Source organism: Macrobrachium nipponense, chromosome 42 (genome assembly GCF_015104395.2).
Source record: "Macrobrachium nipponense isolate FS-2020 chromosome 42, ASM1510439v2, whole genome shotgun sequence".
In the NCBI taxonomy this organism is placed as follows: domain Eukaryota; kingdom Metazoa; phylum Arthropoda; class Malacostraca; order Decapoda; family Palaemonidae; genus Macrobrachium; species Macrobrachium nipponense.
In genome coordinates, this window is record NC_061103.1 from 46,630,793 (window position 1) to 46,652,745 (window position 21,953).

The 21,953-nt window shown below is 36.8% G+C and overlaps 1 pseudogene; it reads left to right on the forward strand.

Moving 5' to 3' along the window:
• LOC135213184 (uncharacterized) overlaps positions 1–617 on the forward strand; it is a 10,541-nt pseudogene extending 9,924 nt beyond the window's left edge.
• The last annotated feature ends 21,336 nt before the right edge of the window (positions 618–21,953 follow it).

Below are 21,953 nucleotides of genomic sequence, written 5' to 3' on the forward strand. Positions count from 1 at the left end.
TTCTGGAAAGAAAGGCGAAGCCATTCCAGAGACTACGGTCAAAGGAATGGATTCTAGTCCTATAGAACAAAACCTGCAGAAGTTACCAACAGTTACTTCCACTAACAAAGAAAAACACATTGGGCGAAAAGGATCTGTTCTTCCAGCACAGCCTGATGTTTGCCGATGGGAAAGCTCAGTATAGCGCAGTTCCAGGGTCAAAACCTGCACGTTCCAGATTTTCCAGCGTCACCTGCGTTATATAAATGAGAAATATTCTCTCTTTGTTAATAGTTTTGTTTTAAACTCTCAGGTACCTCCATGTTTAGGAAATAAGTTTACACAAAATGATTAAGAAATAAAACAGACTTTTAACTTCCTTGTTCAGTTAGTTTGCAACAACCTTTAGCGGATATTTCTAAGCATGAGAATGTTTACAATACCCAACGTATCTGAATGACCAAGTAAAATTATAATTAATAAACTTTTAGCAAGTAACTTTTCCCAATACTCATATAAAAATATCTCATAAGAAACATCAAACTTACGATTAATTTATTTTTATAGGTTTTATTTACTTGTGTAGTATATCACCTTCCTTATGCATTATGTTACCAATAAAAGTTAACAAATTAAATTTGCTAATGATGCTTGATATCTCAGTACCTTTCCTTGAACTACGATTAATGTTTAGACCGGTTTTGTTTAAAGATAAAAAATACAATATTTCTGACGTGCTTTGGAGAAAATGGAAGGATATGCTTAGTGTCTTATTCATAATTAATTATGTTGAATTTGGGATGTTTGTTAAGACTGAAATGTCGATAGAAGGCTCAATGTCTTCTTCAATCAGATAAGAATCTTATTCTTCTCAGTGCCTAAAATTTAATTAGCAAAGCTTGTGATACCTGTCTATATATTTATGTATCTATTTATAAAATTAATCTACTCTGCATTAGACTCAGTGTAAAGAAGAATACCGCAAGAAAGACAATAAAAATTCCCAAAGGTCAACGAAAATATCCATCCATTTGTAAAGAATTTCAAAACTCCTCAGATCTCAGGTCGACAAATGGGAATTTCCCGAAAGCCTTCGAGTCCCTGATTAGCGCAGAGAAGAAGTCGTTCCAGTTTTATTTTTTGATATCGGCAAATCATACAATATTGGGCGATATGTCCGTCTGTCTGTCTGTTATTCAATCACGGCTAAATGGCTCGACGGATTTCAACCAAACAAAACTATTGGATCCAGGGCTTCAATCGAGGATGGATTATAGCTTTATATGGCTATAACCAGATCATTGGCTTCCTAGGTATAATTTTTATCTATTAAGTCATAAATACCTCCTCAAATAAAAGTTAAATCGGAATATCTGATGTATTCTTTTGCAGCGGTCACATGGGTTGTTATAGACAGCCATGCATGGGTTGCCCACATAAATATTTGACTATCCTATGGAAATGATAAGTTTCGAACTTCTCAAAGCAGGCTCAATTTTGGGGTTCGAAATGTTGCTTACATCGAGCGTTCATTTGTCTTTCAACTGTTATACGAGAAACAACACTGATATGTAAATTCATTTTTGTTTTTATAACGTATGTACATTGCGAGTTATTGATTCTATACAGCATTTAATAGCCGATGCTGAAACACTCGTTCTATGCCATTTATTTCCCATCATCATGGGTAGTTTTGCTAGTAGATTGAAGGGGGGTTGGAGGGAAGAGGTGATGGGGAGGAATTTTAAATGGAAAGTGGTGGAGTGGGGGAATTATGTGCACTGCATGCAATATTGCTGAAAGATAAAAGGGGTAAACATTGCTGCATATCAGCTCTGTAGAAAGATTCATTTATTTGTGGTGGGCGTTGTGGAGGGGTTAGTCCCTCTGGGAACGAGTTATAATAAGTACAATTTTTTGGGAATCGTATTAATTTCTAACGATTCAAGTTCAATAAAATATCCGAAAAGAAGTTAAATTATTCGAAGAAGCGTAAATAAATCCAGCTACAAAAATATTAAATCCCTCTCTGGGTTAAATCCCTGACGACACCTCCTGTCAGGAAAGAGATGTCGGCTGAGCATTCTGTTACCCACAATGCATCAGGAGCGGTCATCAGCACGTGTCCCAGTTGCTGCTTGAAGGCAGCTTCCTGTGCTGATATTAATAGCAAATTGTTACCTTGTGATTTTTCAGATGACCTAAACGATTAAGTCAGGAATTAGTTCGATAAAAGCATATTTATGAGTTTATCTGTCAAAACAAAATGTGATGATATCTAGGAGAATATCAGTTAGGAATAGCGTAAATATAAAAGAGAAAAAGAATTGAGAGAAATCCCTTAATAGACAAATGATAGATAAATTAAGAAAGAGAGAGAGAGAGAGAGAGAGAGAGTGGGAGAGAGAGAGATAGAGAGAGAGTAACGATCTGGAAGTGTCTAAGTTTATCCCCAAAACACGAGTGCGTTATAGCCAAAAAACTGGGACCAAAATAATGTAGGCGAAACCATAATTCACCGACCGTCTACCGTTTCACCTGTGACCTGACCTTTCAACTTGCGCCGGAACTTGAAGATTTCCGGTGACGTCAGTAGTCCCACCTACGAAGGAGGGATTAAATCAACTGATCACACCCGATGGACGTCGTTAGAGAATCTTCAATCAATAAGTCATATGACAGAGCGGAACAGGAGCAATTGTCCGCCTACTGTGGGCTGGACACCTCCTTTGGAGAACGTTCGAGATAGCAAGCTTGGATGAGGGAGAAGCAGAAAGCCTTAGCGGGAAGGTCGAGACTCACACCCATTGTGGGTTAAGAAGAAGAAAGAAAGGCTCACAACTCGATTCGTCGGCATATACTTAACTTGTATTTCTTTACTAGTGTCTTAATGAAGCAAGAAAAACTGCTTTGTGTCATCCTAAGACTCCCGAGACTAACAAATAACAACAAACGAAGTAAGAAACGATAAGCAACTACAAGAAAGAATAAACTAATTCAAATAAGAAGGAGCAACAAACATTACAAAGATAGCAATAATCTACTTCTGCAGATTGGTAACGAGAACAATAAATAGATTTAAAAAATGAAACTAATGAAAGAAACTCCCTACAAGAAGTTGAATACGCATCGTAACAACATGAAGAGATAAAACATAATATACTCAGGTACCTCTCGTTCTGAATATCACCATTCCTTCGATTTTACATCGATCGACTGAAAAACTGATTCTCTATCGAAGCAAAGTAACCAATGAAAGTTTTGTGGCTTCCACCTCATCTCGGCTGCCAACTTTCCCGACGTTGTGTTGACGTTCCACAGAAAGTAAAATGGCCCTAATGCCTCATTAGGCGTGAGGAGTTTGGCGGTGCTTATCTCATGAATGGGCGGAGATGATTGTCTCCTCGCCCCAGATTTTGTTCATGAAAGGAATCGGTTTGCTGTTAATTGCTTTGGCTCAAGCACTTTTTGGTCCCAGTTGGCTATGTCTTATATTAGTGTTTTGGCAGTGGTATGTTTTAATTTTTTACTTATTGTGATGATTTGTTTGTTATAATTACCATCAACGGTCAAAGTGCAATGATCGACGAGAGAGCAGAATTCTTTTAAAACCGGAGGAAATTAAATTTCGCAGAAAAGAATTAATTCTTTTAGTGTCCCTAAAACTTCATGCAGGCAGAGGCAAGCGGTGACTCTTTTTAACCAAATATTTTGAAATCCTTCAATCCAAGTCGTGAATCCGGGTCATCTGGCCATGTGGTTTGTTTAGGACTGACCCTGTAACTTAAAAATTTGTGTAACGAACCCATTTTTCCCGCGAGAAGACCTATGTCAAGATTGATGAGTGTGTGGGTGAATTTAGTGTTCAGTGAGTAATCTCTAAGGAAAGCTGTTTACTGACGAGTTGATAAATCTGATTAATTATCAAAGAATGTAGAAGTAGAAGTACACAGATGGAGTACGACATGGGCAGATATAGATATAGTCAGTGTCTCTGATTAATTGCCTGTCCGTATGTCACAAATTTAGGCAAAAGTAATGCTGTTGTAGCGGAATGGTATCAATTGAATTGATGAAAGAGACTTTACAGTCTAATTGAAATATGAACAATGAATGGATCCATGAATTAACAGCAGACGCAATATAAATCAATCTTAATACGTTACAGAAAACCTGTTTTTCTAACCAAGTCAGAAACGTACTGAGGCAAAGAATAATATTTCAGAAAATCACCAAAGATGAATACCGCATGATCAAAGAGGCGATAAAGCAGAGAGATGAGAACGGATGAGAAAGGAATGAGAAGAGTGAGAATGTGAAGAGAGTGCGAGAGATGGGGAAGGGTGAATGGTTATTACTGAAGAGGTGAAGGAACCAATGTAGATTTTGGTCGAACCGGCGGAAATGGCTTATTCAGGCTAACTCTGTCTGAAGGAAGGGAAATATGGAATGGAACTCCAGTTACCAGTAGGAGACTTTGGAAGGGATGATCAAGATTTTATCAATATATATTTATATATATATATATATAAGCATATCACATTTTCCGTGATTCATATACATATATCGAGCTACAATGTCCTTTAATACTAATTCACTCTACCCCTCGGTAAGCATATATGAAAATATATTATATATAGTATATATAATATATATATATATGTATAAATATATCTATATATATAATATATATATATATATATAATATATAATGTATGGTATATATATAATATAATATATATATATATTATATTTGTATGTAGTATATGTATGTACGTATGTATGTATATATATATACAGAAATTTCCTCGAAAAAGCCCTTTGAGTGTTATATACTCAAGATTTCCTGAAGCTTTTACGCGCCTTTGAAAATTTCTCTCGGTTCTTATTGACCCCAGCCATTTTAAAGCGGTTTGTGTGTGTGTGCTTATGTCTAAATATCTACGATAAAAGTTCTCAATTTCTTGACCAGAATTCCGCGGAAGTGAGTCAAGTTATCACCATATAATAACAGACAAAAAATAACAAAAATAATAAGGAGAGAGAGAGAGAGAGACGTTATTGTCAGCATTGTGGATGCACATTACCCAGCGTGAGAGATTGCATCCTCTGAATAAGTCGAATTTGGCTCTGTCACAGAAAAATGGAGAACAAGAAGAAGTTGGTATTTAGAAATTTCCCGCCTGTCTGTTTGGCTCTGTTGACCCTCACTCTGGGTTTCTCTCCTGTTAAATCTGGTAAGGAATGAGGTTCTGATTTTTCTGTAATTTACACAAACAATTTTTCATGTATATATATATATATATATATATATATATATATTCATACATACATACATATAATCGTATATTACAAGTCTGTATGCTCGATAAACTAATAAAAATATGCAAAGCAAAATATCAACGTCCAACTCCCTATTAAAGCACGAGCCTTTGCCTACAAGGAAGCCTCGCTCTCTCTCTCTCTCCTTATCAATATCCTGCACACGTCAAAGGCACCAAGCCGTGGAACCGGTTCCTGCTCAGCATCCGCGCAAGATCTTGTAAGCGATTACGAGAGAATCACTACAACCGTAAGATGATGGTAATGCGGGGGGCTGGAGCTGAGGGAGGGGGTAAGGGCGTTAGCTTGATAGTATGAGGGTAAGTCCCTTACCTGAGCGTCTTGGCGCCCGGTGTCTGAAGGTGCTTCGTGTCGATTTCGAAACGTTTGCATCTTTCCTCGGTCGTTGTATCAGGCTGTTGTCCTGGGTGATACAGAGAAGGGATGTGGAGGGAGAAACGCTCAGGTGAGAACCCTAAAGGTTTATCTGTCTTGAAGCAGACTTGCAAAATTTGAGAATTTTATCGAAAGTAGGTCAAATAAGAATTTCCTAAATGCCATTTTAGGCCCTAACAAATCTCCCTGGATTCCTGGTTATGAAGATGTATTGCTGACTTCTCTACTGATCAGCCAGTAATTTATCCTCAAACAAATATAATCTCAGAGGGAAAGCATAACTATATAGATATAGATCTGTCGGTATCTTAACCCAATACACACATATACACACAAAATGAAGAAATCTAATTCTATATCCACATCCTGCTAACTGATTCGAGGGAAATACCTTTAATCAAGGAAATACAGCTGTGTTGAAAGAAAAGATCTGGCCCACATGACGAAGCTCGTCTAAAGATCCAGTTATATTTTCCTAAAGATTTTCTGATATTTTGGACACATTATTATTATCATTATTATTATTATTATTATTATTATTATTATTATTATTGGTAGTAGTGGTAGTAGTAGTAGTAGTAGTAGTAGTAGGGAAAAACTCTATCGCGAGAGTATATATTATTATTATTATTATTATCATCATCATTATTATTATTATTATTATTATTATTATTATTATTATCTTTTTTGTAAATCGTATGTTTTTTCAAGGGAAAACGATCGTATATAAATGATTCACAAAAGACTTATTAATATCATTCTGGATCTTGGAGCAATGAGTGTCGACGCCTGTTGTCTCCTGACCCTGAACCAAGGCCTCGTGGACCTCAGACCAGGACCTGGCAGAAAGCAACATACCAGAAACACGAGGTGAGACCGACGTGTCTGCGTCCACATGTTTTCCGGTAAGTTTATCGCTTTTAACTACTAACCAGCAACCTTTTGTCAGTAGATGTTTCTGTCCAAAATGGATTTGTAAGACTGAATGTAGACCCACTGACAGGGAAGTGATAAAGATTTGAACGGCCGCCTTTGTTGAGATGGGTGTGTCCGTTCCGCTATCTTACAGAACCTCACACTTGTCAAAACTAGTCATTTATGTCTGTGGCAGAGATACTGGGTGACTGATCTCACTGAAGGGTAATGATAATCTATTGACAGCATCTTCACCCAGAGACCTTGAGACCATCACATAAAAAAAAGAAACTTGTTCAACTGTTAACACTCTATTATCCCTCACAGCCAAGTGGTTTTAGATGGTAATGTTCCAGGCACCTTTAGAATTCTGAAGGAATTCATAGGAGAATGATAACCTGTCCGCTTGAGGCTGAAGGATTCAAGACTTAAGGAGGAAAAAACCACGCGATACGCAACAAGGAAGTTGTTGCTCTTGTAATCACGCGGTAATTTTCTCTGGTGCAAATTTCAGTGGCCCAACTGGAGGTCGAACACGGACCGGTTTCCAAGTGATGGACTTTGTAATTGCATATTATTAATATGAGAGAGAGAGAGAGAGAGAGAGAGAGAGAGAAAGGTTTGCAAGTCTTGCGTTTAATTTTTCTAGGACAAAACCTTCCTTGAAACTCTTTCAAAAGCTTCCTAACATTCGCACGTTTCATACTGTTCAGCAGCTCACAAGAGATTGTACAATGTACACAACAGATGGTCGTTGCACGGCCATATTTATATCGCCCCCACCCGACCCACCCCCACCCGACCCCACCCCCACCCGACCCCCACCCCCACCCCCACCCGACCCCCCCGACCCCCCACCCCCACCCTCACCCTCAACACCCCAGACACACCGAAACCAGCTTTGCTACCTCCGCATTGGCACCTGTGCTTGAGATTATGGTAACAAAGACTTTGTACGTCGCAGCCTTTAATATTCGTACTACCTGTTTGAATACAAAGGAGACATGATGGGGATGGCTACTCTCTCCACACACACACACACACACACACACGCACATACACACGCACAGGCACACTCACGCATGGAGACAAAAAGTTAATGTGCAGTCGCATAATACATTGATATGAATTCTAAGCAGTACTTGAGAGCACGAGCCTCTTTTAATAAACGAGAAACCTCATTTAAAATTCCGGAATAGCTTTGCATCTTAATGAGGACAATAATCATCAGATGAGCTACGACCCTGTCAAGATAAAGCAGCAGCCCCATTTTGTCTGAGTGAATGACTCCAGCAGCGGAGAGCATTATGAATGGTAATCGCAGAGAAATTCTTACTTATTTACAGCTTTCCTTGATTATCATAAACGTTGAGAGTTTCAGAAACATATTGGTTTGGTTTGCATGTAATGTAGAGCGTTTGATAAATTATATTTATTGGAATGACCTCACAGGCAAACTAACTATACCAAACATTTCATAAGCTGTTTGATGATCCTTCGCTTTGACTAAACAATGACGGCTAGGAAGCGAGATCCTTTAGATGAGGTCCTTTCAATTGACGTAGGATTCAAAAACTTTAACTACAACCAAAATAAGAAAAAGGTTAATTCAAAAACTGCCCTGATTACAATTACTAGAAACGTTTTACCTTTCCTCAAAATTTAGAACTCAAAATTTTAAAAAAATTTCCATTCTTCCTCCTAACACCAAGACGACCCTGGAACCCCTCGGATGGGTACGACCCAGTTCTGTTCTCGCCCAATTCCAGCTTCTTCTCTTCTCCTCCTCCCACCTGCTGAATTCAGCAGCATCCCTTTGATTAAAGAATGAGAGCGCCTTCGGAAGCGCCTCTCTCTCTCTCTCTCTCTCTCTCTCTCTCTCTCTCTCTCTCTCTCTCTCTCCACCTGCGTCTCTGACCCCGAGAGCAAATTCTGCTCTCAGCTTCTTTCCTTTTCTTTCGAATCCCCAGAGAGAAGGGTTCCTCGATCATCCTATCGGGTCTCGTCTCTTTCCTGTTGGTTCTTCTTCCTTATTCTTGCTTTTGAAAGGAGAGAGAGAGAGAGAGAGAGAGAGAGAGAGAGAGAGAGAGAGAGAGAGAGAGACGGGGTTTGAAGGCGGGTTCTTAGATTTAGAAGAAGACCTATAGTGGATTAGCACCTGCTTATCTCGCGAAAATCAAATTAAAGATTGAATGGTTAAGCTCTCTCTCTCTCTCTCTCTCTCTCTCTCTCTCTCTCTCTCTCTCTCTCTGCGTTTTGAGTAATTAAACAAGAAAATGAGGAGTTATTGTTGGACAGGAGAGTCAGATAACCGAACGAAAGCATATTTAGGCAGCGGGAATGCAATGCGTTGTATTGTGTTATTTTGACAGTGAAAGTAACGAGTTTAAACAACAAAATTTAATGGCCAGAAAGAGAGAAAATTGGACTGGTAGACTTGTTGTGTGTTATTTCTATACATACACGTGCATATATAATATATATATATATATATATATATATATATATATATATATATATGTGTGTGTGTGTGTGTGTGTGTGTGTGTGTGTACTATATGTATATCCTTAAATCCATCGTAGAAAGGTAAGTGCAACAGGGAATTGGAACAAGTACTGTCGGCCAACGAAGAATTGGCGTAGTTTCTTAATTCATTGTTCGTTATGGAAATATTGCCATATGCAGATGCCAGATTATTTACTTAACAATAAATAACATTCCGTTTCTATGGTGCTATACTTGAAATAAATTACATTAGAATTGAGTAGAGTTATTCAACGTATTAAAGATAATTATTTTGCAAAGTAAGGAAAATATATACCGGTGGGTCCATGAATCCTAATTTTATTCTCAACTCTAGCTTCGTAACAGCATAAGCCTTTTGAAGATGGCTTTGCTGCCGCTCGAGTCTTGGCCCAACTTATCGTACTGCACTGAGGTGTTGTCATTTCGTCTCCTACAGCCGATACATAATATATTAAGGCATTAACATTCTTTAATAACAATGTTTAATTAAACTAATTTTGTCCTTTCATCAATCAAATAATTTGCATGACACATTTAGCGGGCCTTAATTGGACTTCTGATTTTCACACATGATTAGCCTAGGTCTATTTTCATCAGTATACTCTCTCGGATACGTAATGTGAATAAATATTAAAAACGAGAATATATATATATATATATATATATATATATATATATATATATATATATATATATATATATATATATATATATATAATATATATATATATATATATATATATATATATATATATATATATATATATATATAATATATATATATATATTATATATAATAAATACATTATTAAACATATAATATTATTTCTAAATATATGAAAATACTCCCATGACCCAAGGGGTCACTGGCGAGATAGGAGAGTGATATGTATTCATAACAGGACGTAAGCTAGACGCTGCCGTGCTATGCTTGCAGTGGCCTGGTTTGCATTGCCTGTGTAAATCATTAGCATTATCTGGCAAAACAGGTCACAGCGCCTTCCTATGAGAAGCAGGTGACCTATCACCTGCAGAGGTAACACGTGACTTCCTAGTCACATGTCCGTCTGTCTATATGTTATGTATGCTGAGATAGCTTGTTCTGTTATCTTTGTGAAAGACTTTGTAACTTTAGATCTCTACTTCTCTTTATCAAGAGCAGTTCTCTGAAACTAACTCTTCCTCTACTCCAGAGTTGTAGTTCTTAATAAATGTTAAGTTCGTTAACTCAGAGTTTGAGTCATCGCCTCTACAATTAAGGAAGATACTGATGTGAGCTTAGAAATCTCTATGCATTGATGTCACTCTGACGAAATGGGAAGTAGACACACCATACTTGCCTATGACAGTCGTAAGCTATAACATTCAACGGGTCGCCTTCCTATACTTAGGCGAGACACGTGTATATATATATATTATATATATATATATATATCATATATTATATATATATATATATAATATATATATACATATATACTATTATATATATATATATATAATATATATATATATATATATATATATATATATATATATATTATATATGTATATTAATTTATATATATATAATCTGCTTTATTTATTATTCCCGTTATTCTTGTTTTAATGGCCATGTTCTCCTTTGTTCTTATCCCTTTCATAATTGCTTAACATAATTTACTCAGACCTAGCTATTCAAAGTCAAAAAGCAATAAAAAAAATCAAAGGAATATAATTCAGTCTTTTATTTTTCATCGGATTCCTTGCATATTATCCTGTTTCATCTGGACACGTTGGAAAACTGTGGGAGTCAAAACTGACGAACACATTAAAGTTTCTTGTTTGATCTTTCTGTAGCTATCCGTTTATTCTACATAGAAATTAATTAAAATTAGTTTCACATGTATGGCTAGACCTATTACCATAAGCATAATATAAGTAGCTTAAAGGATAAGAAATATGAAAGGTGACGTTCTCGTTTAAGTCTATTTGGTGTGTGTGTGTGTGTGTGTGTGTGTTTTAAACCTACTGCTTTAATGAAGGGTTGCTTTTTTACTGCTACAACAATCATACAGGGTGTAACACGAGAGTATGCAAATATTTTAGGGAATGAGAGATAAAGTAACTTTGAACAGAAAATAGTTTATAAACATGCATTTTAAGGCTTCCGTTGTCGGTGCGGGGAATTTTAAAATAACCGTTATCATTAGCGATGCTCTCACACGATGGAGTTCGTACCGAGAAGTCGGATCTAGTCGCCTGAGATGTGGAAGAGAGCGGTGGTGGCGTATAGGAGTGATGGAGGGATTAGGCAGATGTTAATAAAGCATCTCCCTATAAAATGTATTATTTAGGTTTTGAAGAAAAAAATGCATGCATTATTGAAACTGTTTCCCTCCCAATCCGTGGCATTCACTGGCCACCGATAAAAGACACAACAAAAAGAGTAAGCCTAACTGAATCTCTCATTCATCAATGATAAGTTTGCTTATTCATTAGACTTATTCATTAGACACCTATCAAAGATTTCAAGTGTATTTTTAAAAATCTCTTCCTCTGCTTCTAAAATATTCATCAGACCGCAGTCATAGGCGAAGAGGTAGTCATGATTTCCTGGTTCAGCAATATCGTGACAAGGCGCTAGAATTTAAAATTCTCAAATGAATCATGCTCAGCAACATTTACACTCCTGTATTGTCTTGCTCTCTTGTGGTGCTTCGAGGTGTTCCACCTCTAAGCCCATGTTCTAACCTTTGCCGTTCTCTAAACAATTTGACTCATCTATGTATGATTCTCTTCGGTATATTAAGCTTTCTTGATATCTCTCCAACAGGAACTTGCACCGAATGCAGTGCAATAATTGTCTCTCTCTCAGCGAGGGATGTTTCTTAGACCAATAAATGACACATTGACATTAGATTCCCGTGCACATAACGACATCAAACGCAATGGAGTGAGGTCGCATGGTTCTCACTGTTAGGTTATGATTTTTTATTTTTGTTTTTAAATTTTATAGCATTTTGTGAGTTTCCAATGTTTTCTGTAAAATTTAACGGATGGAATAGTTCAACTACCTTCAACTTGATATTGAATCGATAATGTAAGGACTATGTTTATGCGATACTACTATACTCTGTTTTTTCCATCTGTCCATCCGCCTGTGGTGTTTGCGCATGGTAACACTGCGTCCCGGGCTTTAAATAATATCCTATTTCGAATATTAACGGTGTAATTCGCATACAGTAAATTATTAAAACACTTTTCAGTTGCAAATGTACACCCAGATATCCTTTTATTTACCTAAAACTTACACATAGCGTAACTATTTAAAGCCTGGGACGCAGTGTTACCATGCGAAAACATCACAGGCGGATGGACAGATGGAAAAAAACAGTATAGTGATAGGTGTCTCCTATCTGTTTAATAATGAACATATATCAGTGGTTGTTATAAAGATATCAGTGACTGTTTTTAACGTCATTACATAAGATTTATTCCATCTTTGAGAAGAAAAATAGATAAATAAGTTATGAATCGTGTGTCAGGCAGGTGAACGAAAAATTATGAAACTCTGCCACCAGTTGTTTGAGCGTGTGTACATTCTACTTTTTCAAATGTAGAATATACTACGAAAGTATTTGTTCCAAGTCCCTGTCTCACTTACCTTCTACCGTGGATTTAAGGATATTCTCAAGAACGTGTTCCTTTCTGCTACATTGGATGTATATATAGATATCTATATATATATATATATATATATATATATATATATATATATATATATATATATATATATATATATATATATTCTTATATGATGTAGCAATGCTTGTAATCGCAAATATTTCTTTAATTTCTTAAAGTCCATCTCTCTCTCTCTCTCTCTCTCTCTCTCTCTCTCTCTCTCTCTCTCTCTCTCTCTCTCTCTCTCTCTCTCTCCATCTGTATCTAACAATGAACCATGGAATCAGCTCTCCTGGAATTTAGTGTACTGGAAAACCCACGGAACTGGAAATTTTTAATTTTTACTCCTCAACTTTCCAAGTAGAGAATTCGAGCGTCGGTTAATACCTGGAAAAATCGAAATCTGGCAATGTGTTCTCTCTCGTCTTTCCAATAATAGAGATTTCTTAGTCTTCTGTGATTGTTTTTCTTGTTTTATATAGATTTTGGTAAGATGCCGGGTATGGTGCCATACTGAAGGGTCTATAGAAAAGAGCTGCGTTCCTAACATTCATAGTACTAATTGATTGAATGCATTGGCCCCTCTTAAATTTATTTCTCTCTCTCCCTCTGTGTGTGTGTGTGTGTGTGTTATCTACTGGAATATGATATCTATCAGATACCTAAATATTCAGCCTTCTCTCTCTCTCTATCTCTCTCTCTCTCTCTCTCTCATCATTAATCCCTCATTCATCCATCTATGCCCTATTCTGATCTCAAACAAAAACAAAAAAGCAGTCAAAGTGACTGCACAATATCTAATAGTATAATTTCATTGATTTCACTTCATGGAAAAACATTTACAGAATCTAGCAAATATGGGCAGAAATGATCTTTCGTGTTTTTTCGGAAAATATCTTATTATAAAGGTGACTCCCTTCGCTTACTATATAGCTGACCTTATGTGCACCAATGGCGTTGGGTAATTGATGAATGGAAGAGGTGCGTGTTTTGATCAGTCTGGGATAATATCAACTTACTTGTAAAGGTAGATGCGCCCACACAAGCCTGGTGGGCGGTGTTTTATAATTATTATTATTATTATTTTTTTTTTTTTTTTTTTTGCTCTATCACAGTCCTCCAATTTGACTGGGTGGTATTTATAGTGTGGGGTTCCGGGTTGCATCCTGCCTCCTTAGGAGTCTATCACTTTTCTTACTATGTGTGCCGTTTCTAGGATCACACTCTTCTGCATGAGTCCTGGAGCTACTTCAGCCTCTAGTTTTTCTAGATTCCTTTTCAGGGATCTTGGGATCGTGCCTAGTGCTCCTATGATTATGGGTACGATTTCCACTGGCATATCCCATATCCTTCTTATTTCTATTTTCAGATCTTGATACTTATCCATTTTTTCCCTTTCTTTCTCTTCAACTCTGGTGTCCCATGGTATTGCGACATCAATGAGTGATACTTTCTTCTTGACTTTGTCAATCAACGTCACGTCTGGTCTGTTTGCACGTATCACCCTATCCGTTCTGATACCATAGTCCCAGAGGATCTTTGCCTGGTCGTTTTCTATCACTCCCTCAGGTTGGTGCTCGTACCACTTATTACTGCAAGGTAGCTGATGTTTCTTGCACAGGCTCCAGTGGAGGGCTTTGCCACTGAATCATGCCTCTTTTGTACTGGTTCTGTGCAAGTGCGGGCATTCGCTTGCTATGTGGTTTATGGTTTCATTTTCGTATTGCACTTCCTACATATGGGAGAGATGTTATTTCCGTCTATCGTTCTTTGAACATATCTGGTTCTTAGGGCCTGATGTTGTCCGCTGTTTATCATTCCTTCAGTTTCCTTTTTTAGCTCTCCCCTCTGTAGCCATTGCCATGTGTCATCGCTGGCTAGTTCTTTAGTCTGTCTCATGTATTGTCCGTGCATTGGTTTGTTGTGACAGTCCTCTGTTCTGTCTGTCTTTCTCCTGTCTCTGTATATTTCTGGGTCTTCGTCTACTTTTATTAGTCCTTCTTCCCATGCACTCTTTAGCCACTCGTCTTCACTGGTTTTCAGATATTGCCCCAGTGCTCTGTTCTCAAGTTAACGCAGTCCTCTATACTTAGTAGTCCTCTCCCTCCTTCCTTTCGTGTTATGTATAGTCTGTCCGTATTTGCTCTTGGGTGTAGTGCTTTGTGTAGTATTGTCATATGTTTCCTGGTTTCTGATCTATGCTGCGGAGTTCTGCCTTCGTCCATTCCACTATTCCTGCGCTGTATCTGATTACTGGCACGGCCCATGTGTTTATGGCTTTTATCATATTTCCGGCGTTTAGTTTTGACTTGAGTATCGCCTTGAGTCTCTGCATGTATTCTTTCCTGATGGTGTCCTTCATTATTATTATTATTATTATTATTATTATTATTATTATTATTATTATTATTATTATTATTATTATTATTATTATTATTATTCAGAAGATGAAACTCATTAATATGGAACAAGCCTACCTCAGGGGCAACTGACTTGAAATTCAAGCTTCCAAAGAATATTATGGTGTTCATCAGAAAGAAACAACAGAATGTAATGGGAAATACAGAAAGAAGAGATTGCTTATCGAAAACAGTAAATGATCAAATTGATAAATTGATAGAAACAAAATGTGAGTAAATGACAGAAATACGTAGAGTTGCTTTAGGGTATTTAATAACGAATATTGTTAATAACGAATATTGTGTTTGAAGGAAGACGCTGGTTGAGAAGGGGCTGAGAAAGATAGGTGACAGATTATGCACAGAAAGTTGGAGAAAATGGTACATATTTAGAGGAATGTAGGAATGGGGAAATAATGAGAAATGAAAGTGGGTGATCTTGTGTCAACAGGAAATTGGTTCCAATGTCTTATCTTTCAACCACCAAACAAATTCGAATTTTATTTCAGGTTAAGATAATTGTGCTGGAATAAAAAACGTAAATAAAATAAACCACTGGTCATTCAACTCTTATCTACCTAATATCCCAAGCTTTGGGAACCTTATTTCCCAAAAATGGAACTCTAAAGATTATTTTTTCTCGGTCGTTTACCGACGAAAGTCAAATTCCACTGTCTTCAAACACGAAGGTTAAGTGTGAATATTGTTGGTGGAAAGTTTCACATTGAAGCCAGTTTTTATTTATAGTATTCGTGTTTTTGTTTGTTTATGTGTGTATGTTTGTGGCGTTGAAGTCTTAAAAAAAAACGACCAAAGTAAATAAAACAAGTAATTCACCGGATAGAATTCTATGGTAACTCAACCAAAAATCATAACCATTTTATATTCGTCTTGTAGACACTTCCTGTTACTAGTCTCTCTCTCTCTCTCTCTCTCTCTCTCTCTCTCTCTCTCTCTCTCTCTCTCTCTCTATTGTTCCTAAGAACAATTGGAAAGATCATCCTTGGTTAATAGATTACCCTCTGCTGAAGGCGAATTGTGATTCTTGCTCAAACCGTGGGACCCAGAACAATAGACAATCAAGTATTTTTCTTTGTTTGTCTGTCTGCCTGTCTCTCTGTCTGTATATGTGTCTCTGTCCTATTTTCTTGGCAGGGACCTTCAGTCCAGCTCTTCCATTTTACATGGGACGTATGTAGATATACCTCCAGCCATTATCTCCCTGGGAACAATGCAGGGAAGTTCCCGTCTCCTTAGTTATATCAGAAGAAGTAGCAGAGATCAAAGAGGAGAGTTTGGGTGATTGTACGCATTCAGAAAAACTGCGGAAACTTTTTCCCTTTCCTTGGGTCCTTTGTCTCTATAGAAACGAGCAAAGGCTACATTTTGGCATCCAATTCATCCGAAATAGAAGTCAGCTCATCAAGACACGTTCAAGGAGCCAAGAGGCTATAGGTTTCGTAAAATCTGAAAAATTGTCGTTTATCGTCCCGTAGTGTTTACTCACACTCTGCTCACACTGAGAGTTCTCCGACATTCCTAAGGATGGAGTCTGAGCTGCGAAGTATGTTCTTGTAACTGGTGAAAACAAGATGTAATTATGTTCTTTGTGACACACTTTAGATAACAACGGCTTGGACGTCGTGTTGCTTATCATCAGCCTGTTCTTTAGTTCTTTAATGCTGTTGTGAAAACAGGGGGTTTGTAGAATAATGCAAATTTTTTTTATATTTATTCTGGTATTAGGCACATTACAAGTGATAAATTTAAGATACGTGAGTGATTCTATGAAAGAATTTATAAAACGTAATACGAGAGACGCTCACAAATAAATGAAAGATCGTCAAGATGGCGACTAAGAAAAAAGTTAGAAGAAGCGCTTCTGCGCTGATGTATTCAATGAGGCTGACTCAAAATGGAGGGCAGGAAGACATATTTGTAAAGCTTAAAATAAATATCATCTGTGTAAATAAAGATAAAACATAAATTCTCTGGGAATTAAAGCAAAACTAAAGTATTTGGACGTTTAGTCACAAGAAGGGATTAGAAATTTAAGGTGTCTTTTGTCAGGGCTTCAAGAGGAAATTGACAATAATGAAGCCATTGTTCTGGATGATGCGAATGTATCCTGTGGCCTTAGAGAGAGAGAGAGAGAGAGAGAGAGAGAGAGAGAGAGAGAGAGAGAGAGAGAGAGAGAGAGAGAGAGAGAGATTTCCTTGCAGAGCTAACAATAACTTTTGCTTGAATAGTTGTTCTGCACTGAGAATACACACAGACAAGATTTCCACCCCCAGTTTATCTATCTATCTATCTATCTATCTATCTATCTATCTATCTATCTATATATATATATATATATATATATATATATTATATATATATATATATATATATATATATGTGTGTGTGTGTGTGTGTGTGGGGGGGGGGGGGGGGCGGTGTTTGCGTATGCGTGCGTATTCATTTATTTTTATTGATCTACTATTCCTTTACCAGTTTTATTTATTTTAAGACGTAACAATAATAATTAATGATTTAGGTTTACATGTTAATCATTCATCTACTACCTGAATCAAATCGTTGATTTACATCCTTATTCATTTCAGGTGAAAATTAAAGTTTATATAAAAGTCTATTATAAAAGAAAAGTCCGCCTGACGAGGAATTCCCATCGACAAGATTTTATTTCTACAAGAAAAAGCGAGGGTGAATATAGCAGGCGAAGCAAAGAACGTCAAGCAAACAAGTGTAGAATACAGGAATATTCATTTCGGCAATAACATGCATTTTGATTAGTCTTGCCTAAATACATCCGGACAATTGAAATGCTGGTGGCGTTGTTTGTACGAGTGCATGCGTATATTAATAAATAAAATTTGCACCTGGGATCACACTGCTTAGTGAAAGTGGCATCTAGGTAATGGGTGTCCGTGTGATTAGCCATAACGGAAGTTTTCAAGAGATCTTATTGATCCTCAATTAAGCACAGTCCTTTTTACATCTTAAGCAGAAGAATAAAACTCTGCTGTAGTGAACTAGCCAAGTGTTCGAACGATCTCAGAGGTTCTGGGGATTCTACGATAATTTAAATTTATCTAAGATAAATTCTAGAGTTATTTTGTCGTAGAATAGTAGAATACGGCCATAAGGATTGCATACGTACAATAATACCAGATTGCATACGTACAATAATGTACCAGATCCATTTACCATCTCCAATCCTAAGTCAAGCATCGGGCAATGATTCGAACACATGAGGACATTTCACCAAAAAAAAAAAAATTAAAATGTGTTGGGAAAAACCACGTCTGTTTAAACGCAACTTGAGTCTTACCGCAATGCAACATGTCTGCAATGCGTATTGTGTATGACTGATTGAAAAGTTGAAAGTTATTTTCCTTTTTTTTTTTTTTTTTTTTTTTTTTTTTTTTTTTTTTTTTTTTTTTTTTTTTAGAAAATATAGTTGTAGTATAGCTATGCTCAAAACTGATGCTATATGAATGCATAAGATTTCATTCAAAATTCACAAACTAGCAACATAACAAGCTCCATATTTACTTATTAATTCAATATGAAATAAACAGGAGAAAGCACTTGGTGCTGACCTTCTCTTCATTTTCCTGTGGTGTTTGCTTTTAAGATAAAGTCCTGTGCATCTACTGGGATTTTAAGAATATATAATATATATATATATATATATATATATATATATATATATATATATATATATATATATATATATATATACATATATATAGGCCTACTATATCTATATATATATATATATATATATATAATATATATATATATATATTATGTATGGATGATATATTTATGTGTGTGTGTGTGTATAAACATATTGGAGTATGAGGACGCATCCTGTGTATTCATTTATTTAGCGCCGACGTTTTGTATCTATCGGTTTGGTGAATTTTTCAGGCTGAAATTACGATTACACATCAATTGCGTATAAGTAGTAAAATATATACATAGTGTTTACCAACAACATAATTAAAAAACTTTTTAATAAATTAAGAATAAAAACGGAATAACAGAACAACAGTGAAAGGGCTAAGAGCGAATACAGAGAGAGAAAAAAAATAATAAATAAAAAAGTTAAAATAAAAAATATATAACAATTAAAGAAAAAAATAAAAAAAAAAAAAATAGAATGAACAAGACACCTACCCACAGCGGTAGCGAAAGGCTGCGTCCACACCAGTAACAAAACACGGTGAGAATATTAAGACTGACAAGTGGGGTAACAAGTTGTTAAGTCGTTGAGAAACATCGTAGTAGACATGTTGGTACAGATTTGTTGGGCGACATGTTGGCAATCCTGGTGTGGACGAGGTGATGTCGTTAGAGACCTCTCACCAACCACCATACAAACATGGAGTGGACAAGAGACGAGACGCTGCAGTTGATCGAGTGTCATCGGAGCCACACATTGCTGTGGCAACCAAGCCATATGTTGTACAAGAACACTCCTTTCTCTTTTATTGTGCGTTACGGGAGACACGTATCTTCCTCTATTAACATGTTTATCAGAGTTTGGTGTGCTTTGCCGTTCCTGTTGTATAATAACGATGGTCTTGTCCATCCATGCTCTATGTTTTCTTCTCCGATGGGCACACAAAATGCCAGCAGAGCATCCTCACACGACGACATGTCTGCCACTTCTGGAGACCTGGCGTGGACAGTTTCACCAAGTCGACTCTTATTGTCGACATGTCTCTCAACATTGTGACAGATGTGTCCCCATACATATCCTGAGATTTGTATCCGGATGTCTCCTACTGTGTCCCCCACAATGTTTCCAATTGGTCTCCAAGCAACTTGTCACTGGTGTGGACGCACCCTAAGGAGAACTGACACGAAACATTGTTGTGGAGGGGAGTGTAAACAAAGCAACAGGTATTTAGGCAATAAACAGTAGGGTGGAAGATGATTGGTGATAAGAGTAGGTACAGTTAGCTTAATCATGATTGATTCAAGGGTAGTTGGTTCCTCTATATGTCGGGTTCTTCCTACAATATTAAAATGACTGGCATCTATGCGTGTTTTGCAACTTTTACCGTGATTTCTTATGTTAGATTGTTCTGGATTTGATAGTCGACAGCCCGTTCTGTAGCTAATTCTTTGATGAGAGGAAAGTCGGACTTTTAGCAGCCTCCTGGTGCAACCGATGTAAGTGCCGAGATCACATCTGGGACGATTATACTTATAAATGACACCGGAGGCAAACAGGGGACTGATCTTATCCGTAAGTTGGAAGAGTGAACCGATAGTTCGGGGGTTTATGGGAATTGGTTTTAAATTAAGGGCAGGTAATTACTTATCGAATAGGCTGATGCATTTTTCCCTAAATTTATTAGTATCTAGAAAAGGAAATCTAGCAAACTTGCGGAGCTTGGGGACACTATGGACTATTGGGGGTGGATTGAATTTCAGGTTAAGTATCTTATTAAGGGATCTATGAAAAATTGTTGGAGGGAAATAATTATCCTTAAAGTAATCAGCAAGGAAAGTCACTTCAGTGTGAAAGGTAGACCAACTTGATGTCAGATTAATGGTTCTATGGAGGAGGGGGGACAGGGAATTCATTTTAAAGTTAAAAAAACACGAGCTATAAAAATTCAATCTACCACCAATAGTCGCCAAGACCCATAGATAATTTGACTGCACTTATTCTTTAAAAAGACCAGTTTTAATGAAACGATTCTTTTTTCCATTCACATGTTTATGATTGCTCGCTTGGCTAATGCATATGGTGTCAAACCTCACCTGTGGAGAGAGAGAGAGAGAGAGAGAGAGAGAGAGAGAGAGGTGGCGTAGGATAGGGGTGGGGGGGGGGGGGGGGGGAGTTTCAACGATAAAATGGCTTCCAAATCCAACTCGGGGTTTTCAATAGGGAGTTTATTTCCAGCCTTTCATATAAATGAGAAAGTCATTGATCGTATTTTGCCCCAAAATTGTTTATAAATCCTTCATCAAGTATTACTATTGATATGAGACAGCAATTTTTAATATAACATGAATAATCTTAATTTTTCAATATTTTGTCTGGCAAAAAGTTCTGCATTTAGAATTTTCAGTGAACAAATGTATTACTGATCATTCTAACCATCGTTTTTGTCAGGAGTAAACAAAAATTTTATTTGATAACATTCATTTGTGATCAATGACTGTACAGTATAACCGTCATGGCAAGGTGAAAATATACTGGGAATGAAAATAGAACAGAGATGGCAGTAATAATTCAACGCTGAATAGCAATGACGTAGAAACATTAGCGTAAGTAAACAGCTGCTGTATTTGGCAATTTGTGGCAACAAAAGATAATCATTTAAATTGGCGAATTATTCCAAACTGCCTCTCAACTATCATAACAAAATTATACAAAAAATGACGAAGCATCTAAATCATATTTTCTCATTTTTACATTTTCTGTTGAATGACTCTCTCAATATCGCTCTCAAATTCACGCCGGGAACGATCGTTATCGCTAAAGTTTTCCTCCGCAAAAATTCCATGTGTTTACGAACGTGTTTTCCAGGAAATGTTGATAGTATGCCTGCATATCATATTCCAGAGGGAAAAAAAAAAAGACATCAAAAGCGTATAAATTAGTTTTAGTTTTAAACGGAAGAATGAAATTGAAATCGCCTGTGGATTTATTTACGGGATTAACAAGGGAAATAGAGCTATTTTATCTATTCTGCAAATCTATCGGTCTGTCGATCTATC